We start from the raw sequence: 16,444 nt of genomic DNA, 5'->3' as shown, positions 1-16,444 counted from the left end.
AACGTGTTTTTCAGCCCGAAATAAACGCGTTTTTTCAGACAACTGAATACCCATGTAGCAGCAAGGCTCAGAAGAGCCCACACACTCAGATCTTAACCCCAGTGTGCTGAAAGTGTCAAAACATGTTTTTCAGCAGAAATAAACATGTTTCTGAAGGTTTGGTCAACCCCATGTAAGTTATGGGGCAGTAACAGTACACTTTTCAAAACGTGTTTTTCAGCCCGAAATAAACGCGTTTTTTCAGACAACTGAATCCCCATGTAGCAGCAAGTCTCAGAAGAGCCCACACACTCAGCTCTTAACCCCAGTGTGCAGAAAGGGTCAAAACGTGTTTTTCAGCAGAAATAAACATGTTTCTGCAAGTTTGGTCAACCCCATGTAAGTTATGGGGCAGTAACAGTACACTCTGCAAAACGTGTTTTTCAGCCCGAAATAAACGCGTTTTTTCAGACAACTGAATCCCCATGTAGCAGCAAGGCTCAGAAGAGCCCACACACTCAGATCTTAACCCCAGTGTGCTGAAAGTGTCAAAACATGTTTTTCAGCAGAAATAAACATGTTTCTGCAAGTTTGGTCAACCCCATGTAAGTTATGGGGCAGTAACAGTACACTTTTCAAAACGTGTTTTTCAGCCCGAAATAAACGCGTTTTTTCAGACAACTGAATCCCCATGTAGCAACAAGGCTCAGAAGAGCCCACACACTCAGATCTTAACCCCAGTGTGCTGAAAGTGTCAAAACATGTTTTTCAGCAGAAATAAACATGTTTCTGCAAGTTTGGTCAACCCCATGTAAGTTATGGGGCAGTAACAGTACACTTTTCAAAACGTGTTTTTCAGCCCGAAATAAACGCGTTTTTTCAGACAACTGAATCCCCATGTAGCAACAAGGCTCAGAAGAGCCCACACACTCAGATCTTAACCCCAGTGTGCAGAAAGGTTCAAAACATGTTTTTCAGCAGAAATAAACATGTTTCTGCAAGTTTGGTCAACCCCATGAAAGTTATGGGGCAGTAACAGTACACTTTTCAAAACGTGTTTTTCAGCCCGAAATAAACGCGTTTTTTCAGACAACTGAATACCCATGTAGCAGCAAGGCTCAGAAGAGCCCACACACTCAGCTCTTAACCCCAGTGTGCAGAAAGGGTCAAAACGTGTTTTTCAGCAGAAATAAACATGTTTCTGCAAGTTTGGTCAACCCCATGTAAGTTATGGGGCAGTAACAGTACACTCTGCAAAACGTGTTTTTCAGCCCGAAATAAACGCGTTTTTTCAGACAACTGAATCCCCATGTAGCAGCAAGGCTCAGAAGAGCCCACACACTCAGATCTTAACCCCAGTGTGCAGAAAGGTTCAAAACATGTTTTTCAGCAGAAATAAACATGTTTCTGCAAGTTTGGTCAACCCCATGTAAGTTATGGGGAAGTAACAGTACACTTTTCAAAACGTGTTTTTCAGCCCGAAATAAACGCGTTTTTTCAGACAACTGAATCCCCATGTAGCAGCAAGGCTCAGAAGAGCCCACACACTCAGATCTTAACCCCAGTGTGCAGAAAGGGTCAAAACGTGTTTTTCAGCAGAAATAAACATGTTTCTGCAAGTTTGGTCAACCCCATGTAAGTTATGGGGCAGTAACAGTACACTCTGCAAAACATTGTTTTTCAGCCCGAAATAAACGCGTTTTTTCAGACAACTGAATCCCCATGTAGCAGCAAGGCTCAGAAGAGCCCACACACTCAGATCTTAACCCCAGTGTGCTGAAAGTGTCAAAACATGTTTTTCAGCAGAAATAAACATGTTTCTGCAAGTTTGGTCAACCCCATGTAAGTTATGGGGCAGTAACAGTACACTTTTCAAAACGTGTTTTTCAGCCCGAAATAAACGCGTTTTTTCAGACAACTGAATCCCCATGTAGCAACAAGGCTCAGAAGAGCCCACACACTCAGATCTTAACCCCAGTGTGCTGAAAGTGTCAAAACATGTTTTTCAGCAGAAATAAACATGTTTCTGCAAGTTTGGTCAACCCCATGTAAGTTATGGGGCAGTAACAGTACACTTTTCAAAACGTGTTTTTCAGCCCGAAATAAACGCGTTTTTTCAGACAACTGAATACCCATGTAGCAGCAAGGCTCAGAAGAGCCCACACACTCAGATCTTAACCCCAGTGTGCTGAAAGTGTCAAAACATGTTTTTCAGCAGAAATAAACATGTTTCTGCAAGTTTGGTCAACCCCATGTAAGTTATGGGGCAGTAACAGTACACTTTTCAAAACGTGTTTTTCAGCCCGAAATAAACGCGTTTTTTCAGACAACTGAATCCCCATGTAGCAACAAGGCTCAGAAGAGCCCACACACTCAGATCTTAACCCCAGTGTGCTGAAAGTGTCAAAACATGTTTTTCAGCAGAAATAAACATGTTTCTGCAAGTTTGGTCAACCCCATGTAAGTTATGGGGCAGTAACAGTACACTCTGCAAAACGTGTTTTTCAGCCCGAAATAAACGCGTTTTTTCAGACAACTGAATCCCCATGTAGCAGCAAGGCTCAGAAGAGCCCACACACTCAGATCTTAACCCCAGTGTGCTGAAAGTGTCAAAACATGTTTTTCAGCAGAAATAAACATGTTTCTGCAAGTTTGGTCAACCCCATGTAAGTTATGGGGCAGTAACAGTACACTTTTCAAAACGTGTTTTTCAGCCCGAAATAAACGCGTTTTTTCAGACAACTGAATCCCCATGTAGCAACAAGGCTCAGAAGAGCCCACACACTCAGATCTTAACCCCAGTGTGCAGAAAGGGTCAAAACGTGTTTTTCAGCAGAAATAAACATGTTTCTGCAAGTTTGGTCAACCCCATGTAAGTTATGGGGCATTAACAGTACACTTTTCAAAACGTGTTTTTCAGCCCGAAATAAACGCGTTTTTTCAGACAACTGAATCCCCATGTAGCAGCAAGGCTCAGAAGAGCCCACACACTCAGATCTTAACCCCAGTGTGCTGAAAGTGTCAAAACATGTTTTTCAGCAGAAATAAACATGTTTCGGCAAGTTTGGTCAACCCCATGTAAGTTATGGGGCAGTAACAGTACACTTTTCAAAACGTGTTTTTCAGCCCGAAATAAACGCGTTTTTTCAGACAACTGAATCCCCATGTAGCAACAAGGCTCAGAAGAGCCCACACACTCAGATCTTAACCCCAGTGTGCTGAAAGTGTCAAAACATGTTTTTCAGCAGAAATAAACATGTTTCTGCAAGTTTGGTCAACCCCATGTAAGTTATGGGGCAGTAACAGTACACTTTTCAAAACGTGTTTTTCAGCCCGAAATAAACGCGTTTTTTCAGACAACTGAATACCCATGTAGCAGCAAGTCTCAGAAGAGCCCACACACTCAGCTCTTAACCCCAGTGTGCAGAAAGGGTCAAAACGTGTTTTTCAGCAGAAATAAACATGTTTCTGCAAGTTTGGTCAACCCCATGTAAGTTATGGGGCAGTAACAGTACACTCTGCAAAACGTGTTTTTCAGCCCGAAATAAACGCGTTTTTTCAGACAACTGAATCCCCATGTAGCAGCAAGGCTCAGAAGAGCCCACACATTCAGATCTTAACCCCAGTGTGCAGAAAGGTTCAAAACATGTTTTTCAGCAGAAATAAACATGTTTCTGCAAGTTTGGTCAACCCCATGTAAGTTATGGGGCAGTAACAGTACACTTTTCAAAACGTGTTTTTCAGCCTGAAATAAACGCGTTTTTTCAGACAACTGAATCCCCATGTAGCAACAAGGCTCAGAAGAGCCCACACACTCAGATCTTAACCCCAGTGTGCTGAAAGTGTCAAAACTTGTTTTTCAGCAGAAATAAACATGTTTCTGCAAGTTTGGTCAACCCCATGTAAGTTATGGGGCAGTAACAGTACACTTTTCAAAACGTGTTTTTCAGCCCGAAATAAACGCGTTTTTTCAGACAACTGAATACCCATGTAGCAGCAAGGCTCAGAAGAGCCCACACACTCAGATCTTAACCCCAGTGTGCTGAAAGTGTCAAAACATGTTTTTCAGCAGAAATAAACATGTTTCTGCAAGTTTGGTCAACCCCATGTAAGTTATGGGGCAGTAACAGTACACTTTTCAAAACGTGTTTTTCAGCCCGAAATAAACGCGTTTTTTCAGACAACTGAATCCCCATGTAGCAACAAGGCTCAGAAGAGCCCACACACTCAGATCTTAACCCCAGTGTGCTGAAAGTGTCAAAACATGTTTTTCAGCAGAAATAAACATGTTTCTGCAAGTTTGGTCAACCCCATGTAAGTTATGGGGCAGTAACAGTACACTCTGCAAAACGTGTTTTTCAGCCCGAAATAAACGCGTTTTTTCAGACAACTGAATCCCCATGTAGCAGCAAGGCTCAGAAGAGCCCACACACTCAGATCTTAACCCCAGTGTGCTGAAAGTGTCAAAACATGTTTTTCAGCAGAAATAAACATGTTTCTGCAAGTTTGGTCAACCCCATGTAAGTTATGGGGCAGTAACAGTACACTTTTCAAAATGTGTTTTTCAGCCCGAAATAAACGCGTTTTTTCAGACAACTGAATCCCCATGTAGCAACAAGGCTCAGAAGAGCCCACACACTCAGATCTTAACCCCAGTGTGCAGAAAGGGTCAAAACGTGTTTTTCAGCAGAAATAAACATGTTTCTGCAAGTTTGGTCAACCCCATGTAAGTTATGGGGCAGTAACAGTACACTTTTCAAAACGTGTTTTTCAGCCCGAAATAAACGCGTTTTTTCAGACAACTGAATCCCCATGTAGCAGCAAGGCTCAGAAGAGCCCACACACTCAGATCTTAACCCCAGTGTGCTGAAAGTGTCAAAACATGTTTTTTAGCAGAAATAAACATGTTTCGGCAAGTTTGGTCAACCCCATGTAAGTTATGGGGCAGTAACAGTACACTTTTCAAAACGTGTTTTTCAGCCCGAAATAAACGCGTTTTTTCAGACAACTGAATCCCCATGTAGCAACAAGGCTCAGAAGAGCCCACACACTCAGATCTTAACCCCAGTGTGCTGAAAGTGTCAAAACATGTTTTTCAGCAGAAATAAACATGTTTCTGCAAGTTTGGTCAACCCCATGTAAGTTATGGGGCAGTAACAGTACACTTTTCAAAACGTGTTTTTCAGCCCGAAATAAACGCGTTTTTTCAGACAACTGAATCCCCATGTAGCAACAAGGCTCAGAAGAGCCCACACACTCAGATCTTAACCCCAGTGTGCTGAAAGTGTCAAAACATGTTTTTCAGCAGAAATAAACATGTTTCTGCAAGTTTGGTCAACCCCATGTAAGTTATGGGGCAGTAACAGTACACTTTTCAAAACGTGTTTTTCAGCCCGAAATAAACGCGTTTTTTCAGACAACTGAATCCCCATGTAGCAACAAGGCTCAGAAGAGCCCACACACTCAGATCTTAACCCCAGTGTGCAGAAAGGTTCAAAACATGTTTTTCAGCAGAAATAAACATGTTTCTGCAAGTTTGGTCAACCCCATGTAAGTTATGGGGCAGTAACAGTACACTTTTCAAAACGAGTTTTTCAGCCCGAAATAAACGTGTTTTTTCAGACAACTGAATACCCATGTAGCAGCAAGGCTCAGAAGAGCCCACACACTCAGATCTTAACCCCAGTGTGCTGAAAGTGTCAAAACATGTTTTTCAGCAGAAATAAACATGTTTCTGCAAGTTTGGTCAACCCCATGTAAGTTATGGGGCAGTAACAGTACACTCTGCAAAACGTGTTTTTCAGCCCGAAATAAACGCGTTTTTTCAGACAACTGAATCCCCATGTAGCAGCAAGGCTCAGAAGAGCCCACACACTCAGATCTTAACCCCAGTGTGCAGAAAGGTTCAAAACATGTTTTTCAGCAGAAATAAACATGTTTCTGCAAGTTTGGTCAACCCCATGTAAGTTATGGGGCAGTAACAGTACACTTTTCAAAACGTGTTTTTCAGCCCGAAATAAACGCGTTTTTTCAGACAACTGAATCCCCATGTAGCAGCAAGGCTCAGAAGAGCCCACACACTCAGATCTTAACCCCAGTGTGCTGAAAGTGTCAAAACATGTTTTTCAGCAGAAATAAACATGTTTCTGCAAGTTTGGTCAACCCCATGTAAGTTATGGGGCAGTAACAGTACACTCTGCAAAACGTGTTTTTCAGCCCGAAATAAACGCGTTTTTTCAGACAACTGAATCCCCATGTAGCAGCAAGGCTCAGAAGAGCCCACACACTCAGATCTTAACCCCAGTGTGCAGAAAGGTTCAAAACATGTTTTTCAGCAGAAATAAACATGTTTCTGCAAGTTTGGTCAACCCCATGTAAGTTATGGGGCAGTAACAGTACACTTTTCAAAACGTGTTTTTCAGCCCGAAATAAACGCGTTTTTTCAGACAACTGAATCCCCATGTAGCAACAAGGCTCAGAAGAGCCCACACACTCAGATCTTAACCCCAGTGTGCTGAAAGTGTCAAAACATGTTTTTCAGCAGAAATAAACATGTTTCTGCAAGTTTGGTCAACCCCATGTAAGTTATGGGGCAGTAACAGTACACTTTTCAAAACGTGTTTTTCAGCCCGAAATAAACGCGTTTTTTCAGACAACTGAATACCCATGTAGCAGCAAGTCTCAGAAGAGCCCACACACACAGCTCTTAACCCCAGTGTGCAGAAAGGGTCAAAACGTGTTTTTCAGCAGAAATAAACATGTTTCTGCAAGTTTGGTCAACCCCATGTAAGTTATGGGGATGTAACAGTACACTTTTCAAAACGTGTTTTTCAGCCCGAAATAAACGCGTTTTTTCAGACAACTGAATCCCCATGTAGCAACAAGGCTCAGAAGAGCCCACACACTCAGATCTTAACCCCAGTGTGCTGAAAGTGTCAAAACATGTTTTTCAGCAGAAATAAACATGTTTCTGCAAGTTTGGTCAACCCCATGTAAGTTATGGGGCAGTAACAGTACACTCTGCAAAACGTGTTTTTCAGCCCGAAATAAACGCGTTTTTTCAGACAACTGAATCCCCATGTAGCAGCAAGGCTCAGAAGAGCCCACACACTCAGATCTTAACCCCAGTGTGCTGAAAGTGTCAAAACATGTTTTTCAGCAGAAATAAACATGTTTCTGCAAGTTTGGTCAACCCCATGTAAGTTATGGGGCAGTAACAGTACACTTTTCAAAACGTGTTTTTCAGCCCGAAATAAACGCGTTTTTTCAGACAACTGAATCCCCATGTAGCAACAAGGCTCAGAAGAGCCCACACACTCAGATCTTAACCCCAGTGTGCTGAAAGTGTCAAAACATGTTTTTCAGCAGAAATAAACATGTTTCTGCAAGTTTGGTCACCCCCATGTAAGTTATGGGGCAGTAACAGTACACTTTTCAAAACGTGTTTTTCAGCCCGAAATAAACGCGTTTTTTCAGACAACTGAATCCCCATGTAGCAACAAGGCTCAGAAGAGCCCACACACTCAGATCTTAACCCCAGTGTGCTGAAAGTGTCAAAACATGTTTTTCAGCAGAAATAAACATGTTTCTGCAAGTTTGGTCAACCCCATGTAAGTTATGGGGCAGTAACAGTACACTTTTCAAAACGTGTTTTTCAGCCCGAAATAAACGCGTTTTTTCAGACAACTGAATACCCATGTAGCAGCAAGTCTCAGAAGAGCCCACACACTCAGCTCTTAACCCCAGTGTGCAGAAAGGGTCAAAACGTGTTTTTCAGCAGAAATAAACATGTTTCTGCAAGTTTGGTCAACCCCATGTAAGTTATGGGGAAGTAACAGTACACTTTTCAAAACGTGTTTTTCAGCCCGAAATAAACGCGTTTTTTCAGACAACTGAATCCCCATGTAGCAACAAGGCTCAGAAGAGCCCACACACTCAGATCTTAACCCCAGTGTGCTGAAAGTGTCAAAACATGTTTTTCAGCAGAAATAAACATGTTTCTGCAAGTTTGGTCAACCCCATGTAAGTTATGGGGCAGTAACAGTACACTCTGCAAAACGTGTTTTTCAGCCCGAAATAAACGCGTTTTTTCAGACAACTGAATCCCCATGTAGCAGCAAGGCTCAGAAGAGCCCACACACTCAGATCTTAACCCCAGTGTGCTGAAAGTGTCAAAACATGTTTTTCAGCAGAAATAAACATGTTTCTGCAAGTTTGGTCAACCCCATGTAAGTTATGGGGCAGTAACAGTACACTCTGCAAAACGTGTTTTTCAGCCCGAAATAAACGCGTTTTTTCAGACAACTGAATCCCCATGTAGCAGCAAGGCTCAGAAGAGCCCACACACTCAGATCTTAACCCCAGTGTGCAGAAAGGTTCAAAACATGTTTTTCAGCAGAAATAAACATGTTTCTGCAAGTTTGGTCAACCCCATGTAAGTTATGGGGCAGTAACAGTACACTTTTCAAAACGTGTTTTTCAGCCCGAAATAAACGCGTTTTTTCAGACAACTGAATCCCCATGTAGCAGCAAGGTTCAGAAGAGCCCACACACTCAGATCTTAACCCCAGTGTGCTGAAAGTGTCAAAACATGTTTTTCAGCAGAAATAAACATGTTTCTGCAAGTTTGGTCAACCCCATGTAAGTTATGGGGCAGTAACAGTACACTCTGCAAAACGTGTTTTTCAGCCCGAAATAAACGCGTTTTTTCAGACAACTGAATCCCCATGTAGCAGCAAGGCTCAGAAGAGCCCACACACTCAGATCTTAACCCCAGTGTGCAGAAAGGTTCAAAACATGTTTTTCAGCAGAAATAAACATGTTTCTGCAAGTTTGGTCAACCCCATGTAAGTTATGGGGCAGTAACAGTACACTCTGCAAAACGTGTTTTTCAGCCCGAAATAAACGCGTTTTTTCAGACAACTGAATCCCCATGTAGCAGCAAGGCTCAGAAGAGCCCACACACTCAGATCTTAACCCCAGTGTGCAGAAAGGTTCAAAACATGTTTTTCAGCAGAAATAAACATGTTTCTGCAAGTTTGGTCAACCCCATGTAAGTTATGGGGCAGTAACAGTACACTTTTCAAAACGTGTTTTTCAGCCCGAAATAAACGCGTTTTTTCAGACAACTGAATCCCCATGTAGCAGCAAGGCTCAGAAGAGCCCACACACTCAGATCTTAACCCCAGTGTGCTGAAAGTGTCAAAACATGTTTTTCAGCAGAAATAAACATGTTTCTGCAAGTTTGGTCAACCCCATGTAAGTTATGGGGCAGTAACAGTACACTCTGCAAAACGTGTTTTTCAGCCCGAAATAAACGCGTTTTTTCAGACAACTGAATCCCCATGTAGCAGCAAGGCTCAGAAGAGCCCACACACTCAGATCTTAACCTCAGTGTGCAGAAAGGTTCAAAACATGTTTTTCAGCAGAAATAAACATGTTTCTGCAAGTTTGGTCAACCCCATGTAAGTTATGGGGCAGTAACAGTACACTTTTCAAAACGTGTTTTTCAGGCCGAAATAAACGCGTTTTTTCAGACAACTGAATCCCCATGTAGCAACAAGGCTCAGAAGAGCCCACACACTCAGATCTTAACCCCAGTGTGCTGAAAGTGTCAAAACATGTTTTTCAGCAGAAATAAACATGTTTCTGCAAGTTTGGTCAACCCCATGTAAGTTATGGGGCAGTAACAGTACACTTTTCAAAACTTGTTTTTCAGCCCGAAATAAACGCGTTTTTTCAGACAACTGAATACCCATGTAGCAGCAAGGCTCAGAAGAGCCCACACACTCAGATCTTAACCCCAGTGTGCTGAAAGTGTCAAAACATGTTTTTCAGCAGAAATAAACATGTTTCTGCAAGTTTGGTCAACCCCATGTAAGTTATGGGGCAGTAACAGTACACTTTTCAAAACGTGTTTTTCAGCCCGAAATAAACGCGTTTTTTCAGACAACTGAATCCCCATGTAGCAACAAGGCTCAGAAGAGCCCACACACTCAGATCTTAACCCCAGTGTGCTGAAAGTGTCAAAACATGTTTTTCAGCAGAAATAAACATGTTTCTGCAAGTTTGGTCAACCCCATGTAAGTTATGGGGCAGTAACAGTACACTTTTCAAAACGTGTTTTTCAGCCCGAAATAAACGCGTTTTTTCAGACAACTGAATACCCATGTAGCAGCAAGTCTCAGAAGAGCCCACACACTCAGCTCTTAACCCCAGTGTGCAGAAAGGGTCAAAACGTGTTTTTCAGCAGAAATAAACATGTTTCTGCAAGTTTGGTCAACCCCATGTAAGTTATGGGGAAGTAACAGTACACTTTTCAAAACGTGTTTTTCAGCCCGAAATAAACGCGTTTTTTCAGACAACTGAATCCCCATGTAGCAACAAGGCTCAGAAGAGCCCACACACTCAGATCTTAACCCCAGTGTGCTGAAAGTGTGAAAACATGTTTTTCAGCAGAAATAAACATGTTTCTGCAAGTTTGGTCAACCCCATGTAAGTTATGGGGCAGTAACAGTACACTCTGCAAAACGTGTTTTTCAGCCCGAAATAAACGCGTTTTTTCAGACAACTGAATACCCATGTAGCAGCAAGGCTCAGAAGAGCCCACACACTCAGATCTTAACCCCAGTGTGCTGAAAGTGTCAAAACATGTTTTTCAGCAGAAATAAACATGTTTCTGCAAGTTTGGTCAACCCCATGTAAGTTATGGGGCAGTAACAGTACACTCTGCAAAACGTGTTTTTCAGCCCGAAATAAACGCGTTTTTTCAGACAACTGAATCCCCATGTAGCAGCAAGGCTCAGAAGAGCCCACACACTCAGATCTTAACCCCAGTGTGCAGAAAGGTTCAAAACATGTTTTTCAGCAGAAATAAACATGTTTCTGCAAGTTTGGTCAACCCCATGTAAGTTATGGGGCAGTAACAGTACACTTTTCAAAACGTGTTTTTCAGCCCGAAATAAACGCGTTTTTTCAGACAACTGAATCCCCATGTAGCAGCAAGGCTCAGAAGAGCCCACACACTCAGATCTTAACCCCAGTGTGCTGAAAGTGTCAAAACATGTTTTTCAGCAGAAATAAACATGTTTCTGCAAGTTTGGTCAACCCCATATAAGTTATGGGGCAGTAACAGTACACTCTGCAAAACGTGTTTTTCAGCCCGAAATAAACGCGTTTTTTCAGACAACTGAATCCCCATGTAGCAGCAAGGCTCAGAAGAGCCCACACACTCAGATCTTAACCCCAGTGTGCAGAAAGGTTCAAAACATGTTTTTCAGCAGAAATAAACATGTTTCTGCAAGTTTGGTCAACCCCATGTAAGTTATGGGGCAGTAACAGTACACTTTTCAAAACGTGTTTTTCAGCCCGAAATAAACGCGTTTTTTCAGACAACTGAATCCCCATGTAGCAACAAGGCTCAGAAGAGCCCACACACTCAGATCTTAACCCCAGTGTGCTGAAAGTGTCAAAACATGTTTTTCAGCAGAAATAAACATGTTTCTGCAAGTTTGGTCAACCCCATGTAAGTTATGGGGCAGTAACAGTACACTTTTCAAAACGTGTTTTTCAGCCCGAAATAAACGCGTTTTTTCAGACAACTGAATACCCATGTAGCAGCAAGGCTCAGAAGAGCCCACACACTCAGATCTTAACCCCAGTGTGCTGAAAGTGTCAAAACATGTTTTTCAGCAGAAATAAACATGTTTCTGCAAGTTTGGTCAACCCCATGTAAGTTATGGGGCAGTAACAGTACACTTTTCAAAACGTGTTTTTCAGCCCGAAATAAACGCGTTTTTTCAGACAACTGAAACCCCATGTAGCAACAAGGCTCAGAAGAGCCCACACACTCAGATCTTAACCCCAGTGTGCTGAAAGTGTCAAAACATGTTTTTCAGCAGAAATAAACATGTTTCTGCAAGTTTGGTCAACCCCATGTAAGTTATGGGGCAGTAACAGTACACTTTTCAAAACGTGTTTTTCAGCCCGAAATAAACGCGTTTTTTCAGACAACTGAATACCCATGTAGCAGCAAGTCTCAGAAGAGCCCACACACTCAGCTCTTAACCCCAGTGTGCAGAAAGGGTCAAAACGTGTTTTTCAGCAGAAATAAACATGTTTCTGCAAGTTTGGTCAACCCCATGTAAGTTATGGGGAAGTAACAGTACACTTTTCAAAACGTGTTTTTCAGCCCGAAATAAACGCGTTTTTTCAGACAACTGAATCCCCATGTAGCAACAAGGCTCAGAAGAGCCCACACACTCAGATCTTAACCCCAGTGTGCTGAAAGTGTCAAAACATGTTTTTCAGCAAAAATAAACATGTTTCTGCAAGTTTGGTCAACCCCATGTAAGTTATGGGGCAGTAACAGTACACTCTGCAAAACGTGTTTTTCAGCCCGAAATAAACGCGTTTTTTCAGACAACTGAATCCCCATGTAGCAGCAAGGCTCAGAAGAGCCCACACACTCAGATCTTAACCTCAGTGTGCAGAAAGGTTCAAAACATGTTTTTCAGCAGAAATAAACATGTTTCTGCAAGTTTGGTCAACCCCATGTAAGTTATGGGGCAGTAACAGTACACTTTTCAAAACGTGTTTTTCAGCCCGAAATAAACGCGGTTTTTCAGACAACTGAATCCCCATGTAGCAACAAGGCTCAGAAGAGCCCACACACTCAGATCTTAACCCCAGTGTGCTGAAAGTGTCAAAACATGTTTTTCAGCAGAAATAAACATGTTTCTGCAAGTTTGGTCAACCCCATGTAAGTTATGGGGCAGTAACAGTACACTTTTCAAAACGTGTTTTTCAGCCCGAAATAAACGCGTTTTTTCAGACAACTGAATACCCATGTAGCAGCAAGGCTCAGAAGAGCCCACACACTCAGATCTTAACCCCAGTGTGCTGAAAGTGTCAAAACATGTTTTTCAGCAGAAATAAACATGTTTCTGCAAGTTTGGTCAACCCCATGTAAGTTATGGGGCAGTAACAGTACACTTTTCAAAACGTGTTTTTCAGCCCGAAATAAACGCGTTTTTTCAGACAACTGAATACCCATGTAGCAGCAAGTCTCAGAAGAGCCCACACACTCAGCTCTTAACCCCAGTGTGCAGAAAGGGTCAAAACGTGTTTTTCAGCAGAAATAAACATGTTTCTGCAAGTTTGGTCAACCCCATGTAAGTTATGGGGAAGTAACAGTACACTTTTCAAAACGTGTTTTTCAGCCCGAAATAAACGCGTTTTTTCAGACAACTGAATCCCCATGTAGCAACAAGGCTCAGAAGAGCCCACACACTCAGATCTTAACCCCAGTGTGCTGAAAGTGTCAAAACATGTTTTTCAGCAGAAATAAACATGTTTCTGCAAGTTTGGTCAACCCCATGTAAGTTATGGGGCAGTAACAGTACACTCTGCAAAACGTGTTTTTCAGCCCGAAATAAACGCGTTTTTTCAGACAACTGAATCCCCATGTAGCAGCAAGGCTCAGAAGAGCCCACACACTCAGATCTTAACCCCAGTGTGCTGAAAGTGTCAAAACATGTTTTTCAGCAGAAATAAACATGTTTCTGCAAGTTTGGTCAACCCCATGTAAGTTATGGGGCAGTAACAGTACACTCTGCAAAACGTGTTTTTCAGCCCGAAATAAACGCGTTTTTTCAGACAACTGAATCCCCATGTAGCAGCAAGGCTCAGAAGAGCCCACACACTCAGATCTTAACCCCAGTGTGCAGAAAGGTTCAAAACATGTTTTTCAGCAGAAATAAACATGTTTCTGCAAGTTTGGTCAACCCCATGTAAGTTATGGGGCAGTAACAGTACACTTTTCAAAACGTGTTTTTCAGCCCGAAATAAACGCGTTTTTTCAGACAACTGAATCCCCATGTAGCAGCAAGGTTCAGAAGAGCCCACACACTCAGATCTTAACCCCAGTGTGCTGAAAGTGTCAAAACATGTTTTTCAGCAGAAATAAACATGTTTCTGCAAGTTTGGTCAACCCCATGTAAGTTATGGGGCAGTAACAGTACACTCTGCAAAACGTGTTTTTCAGCCCGAAATAAACGCGTTTTTTCAGACAACTGAATCCCCATGTAGCAGCAAGGCTCAGAAGAGCCCACACACTCAGATCTTAACCCCAGTGTGCAGAAAGGTTCAAAACATGTTTTTCAGCAGAAATAAACATGTTTCTGCAAGTTTGGTCAACCCCATGTAAGTTATGGGGCAGTAACAGTACACTCTGCAAAACGTGTTTTTCAGCCCGAAATAAACGCGTTTTTTCAGACAACTGAATCCCCATGTAGCAGCAAGGCTCAGAAGAGCCCACACACTCAGATCTTAACCCCAGTGTGCAGAAAGGTTCAAAACATGTTTTTCAGCAGAAATAAACATGTTTCTGCAAGTTTGGTCAACCCCATGTAAGTTATGGGGCAGTAACAGTACACTTTTCAAAACGTGTTTTTCAGCCCGAAATAAACGCGTTTTTTCAGACAACTGAATCCCCATGTAGCAGCAAGGCTCAGAAGAGCCCACACACTCAGATCTTAACCCCAGTGTGCTGAAAGTGTCAAAACATGTTTTTCAGCAGAAATAAACATGTTTCTGCAAGTTTGGTCAACCCCATGTAAGTTATGGGGCAGTAACAGTACACTCTGCAAAACGTGTTTTTCAGCCCGAAATAAACGCGTTTTTTCAGACAACTGAATCCCCATGTAGCAGCAAGGCTCAGAAGAGCCCACACACTCAGATCTTAACCTCAGTGTGCAGAAAGGTTCAAAACATGTTTTTCAGCAGAAATAAACATGTTTCTGCAAGTTTGGTCAACCCCATGTAAGTTATGGGGCAGTAACAGTACACTTTTCAAAACGTGTTTTTCAGGCCGAAATAAACGCGTTTTTTCAGACAACTGAATCCCCATGTAGCAACAAGGCTCAGAAGAGCCCACACACTCAGATCTTAACCCCAGTGTGCTGAAAGTGTCAAAACATGTTTTTCAGCAGAAATAAACATGTTTCTGCAAGTTTGGTCAACCCCATGTAAGTTATGGGGCAGTAACAGTACACTTTTCAAAACTTGTTTTTCAGCCCGAAATAAACGCGTTTTTTCAGACAACTGAATACCCATGTAGCAGCAAGGCTCAGAAGAGCCCACACACTCAGATCTTAACCCCAGTGTGCTGAAAGTGTCAAAACATGTTTTTCAGCAGAAATAAACATGTTTCTGCAAGTTTGGTCAACCCCATGTAAGTTATGGGGCAGTAACAGTACACTTTTCAAAACGTGTTTTTCAGCCCGAAATAAACGCGTTTTTTCAGACAACTGAATCCCCATGTAGCAACAAGGCTCAGAAGAGCCCACACACTCAGATCTTAACCCCAGTGTGCTGAAAGTGTCAAAACATGTTTTTCAGCAGAAATAAACATGTTTCTGCAAGTTTGGTCAACCCCATGTAAATTATGGGGCAGTAACAGTACACTTTTCAAAACGTGTTTTTCAGCCCGAAATAAACGCGTTTTTTCAGACAACTGAATACCCATGTAGCAGCAAGTCTCAGAAGAGCCCACACACTCAGCTCTTAACCCCAGTGTGCAGAAAGGGTCAAAACGTGTTTTTCAGCAGAAATAAACATGTTTCTGCAAGTTTGGTCAACCCCATGTAAGTTATGGGGAAGTAACAGTACACTTTTCAAAACGTGTTTTTCAGCCCGAAATAAACGCGTTTTTTCAGACAACTGAATCCCCATGTAGCAACAAGGCTCAGAAGAGCCCACACACTCAGATCTTAACCCCAGTGTGCTGAAAGTGTGAAAACATGTTTTTCAGCAGAAATAAACATGTTTCTGCAAGTTTGGTCAACCCCATGTAAGTTATGGGGCAGTAACAGTACACTCTGCAAAACGTGTTTTTCAGCCCGAAATAAACGCGTTTTTTCAGACAACTGAATACCCATGTAGCAGCAAGGCTCAGAAGAGCCCACACACTCAGATCTTAACCCCAGTGTGCTGAAAGTGTCAAAACATGTTTTTCAGCAGAAATAAACATGTTTCTGCAAGTTTGGTCAACCCCATGTAAGTTATGGGGCAGTAACAGTACACTCTGCAAAACGTGTTTTTCAGCCCGAAATAAACGCGTTTTTTCAGACAACTGAATCCCCATGTAGCAGCAAGGCTCAGAAGAGCCCACACACTCAGATCTTAACCCCAGTGTGCAGAAAGGTTCAAAACATGTTTTTCAGCAGAAATAAACATGTTTCTGCAAGTTTGGTCAACCCCATGTAAGTTATGGGGCAGTAACAGTACACTTTTCAAAACGTGTTTTTCAGCCCGAAATAAACGCGTTTTTTCAGACAACTGAATCCCCATGTAGCAGCAAGGCTCAGAAGAGCCCACACACTCAGATCTTAACCCCAGTGTGCTGAAAGTGTCAAAACATGTTTTTCAGCAGAAATAAACATGTTTCTGCAAGTTTGGTCAACCC

Source organism: Lepisosteus platostomus, chromosome 5 (genome assembly GCF_059453375.1).
Source record: "Lepisosteus platostomus isolate fLepPlt1 chromosome 5, fLepPlt1.hap1, whole genome shotgun sequence".
NCBI lineage: Eukaryota > Metazoa > Chordata > Actinopteri > Semionotiformes > Lepisosteidae > Lepisosteus > Lepisosteus platostomus.
Note: the sequence above shows the minus strand (reverse complement) of the source record.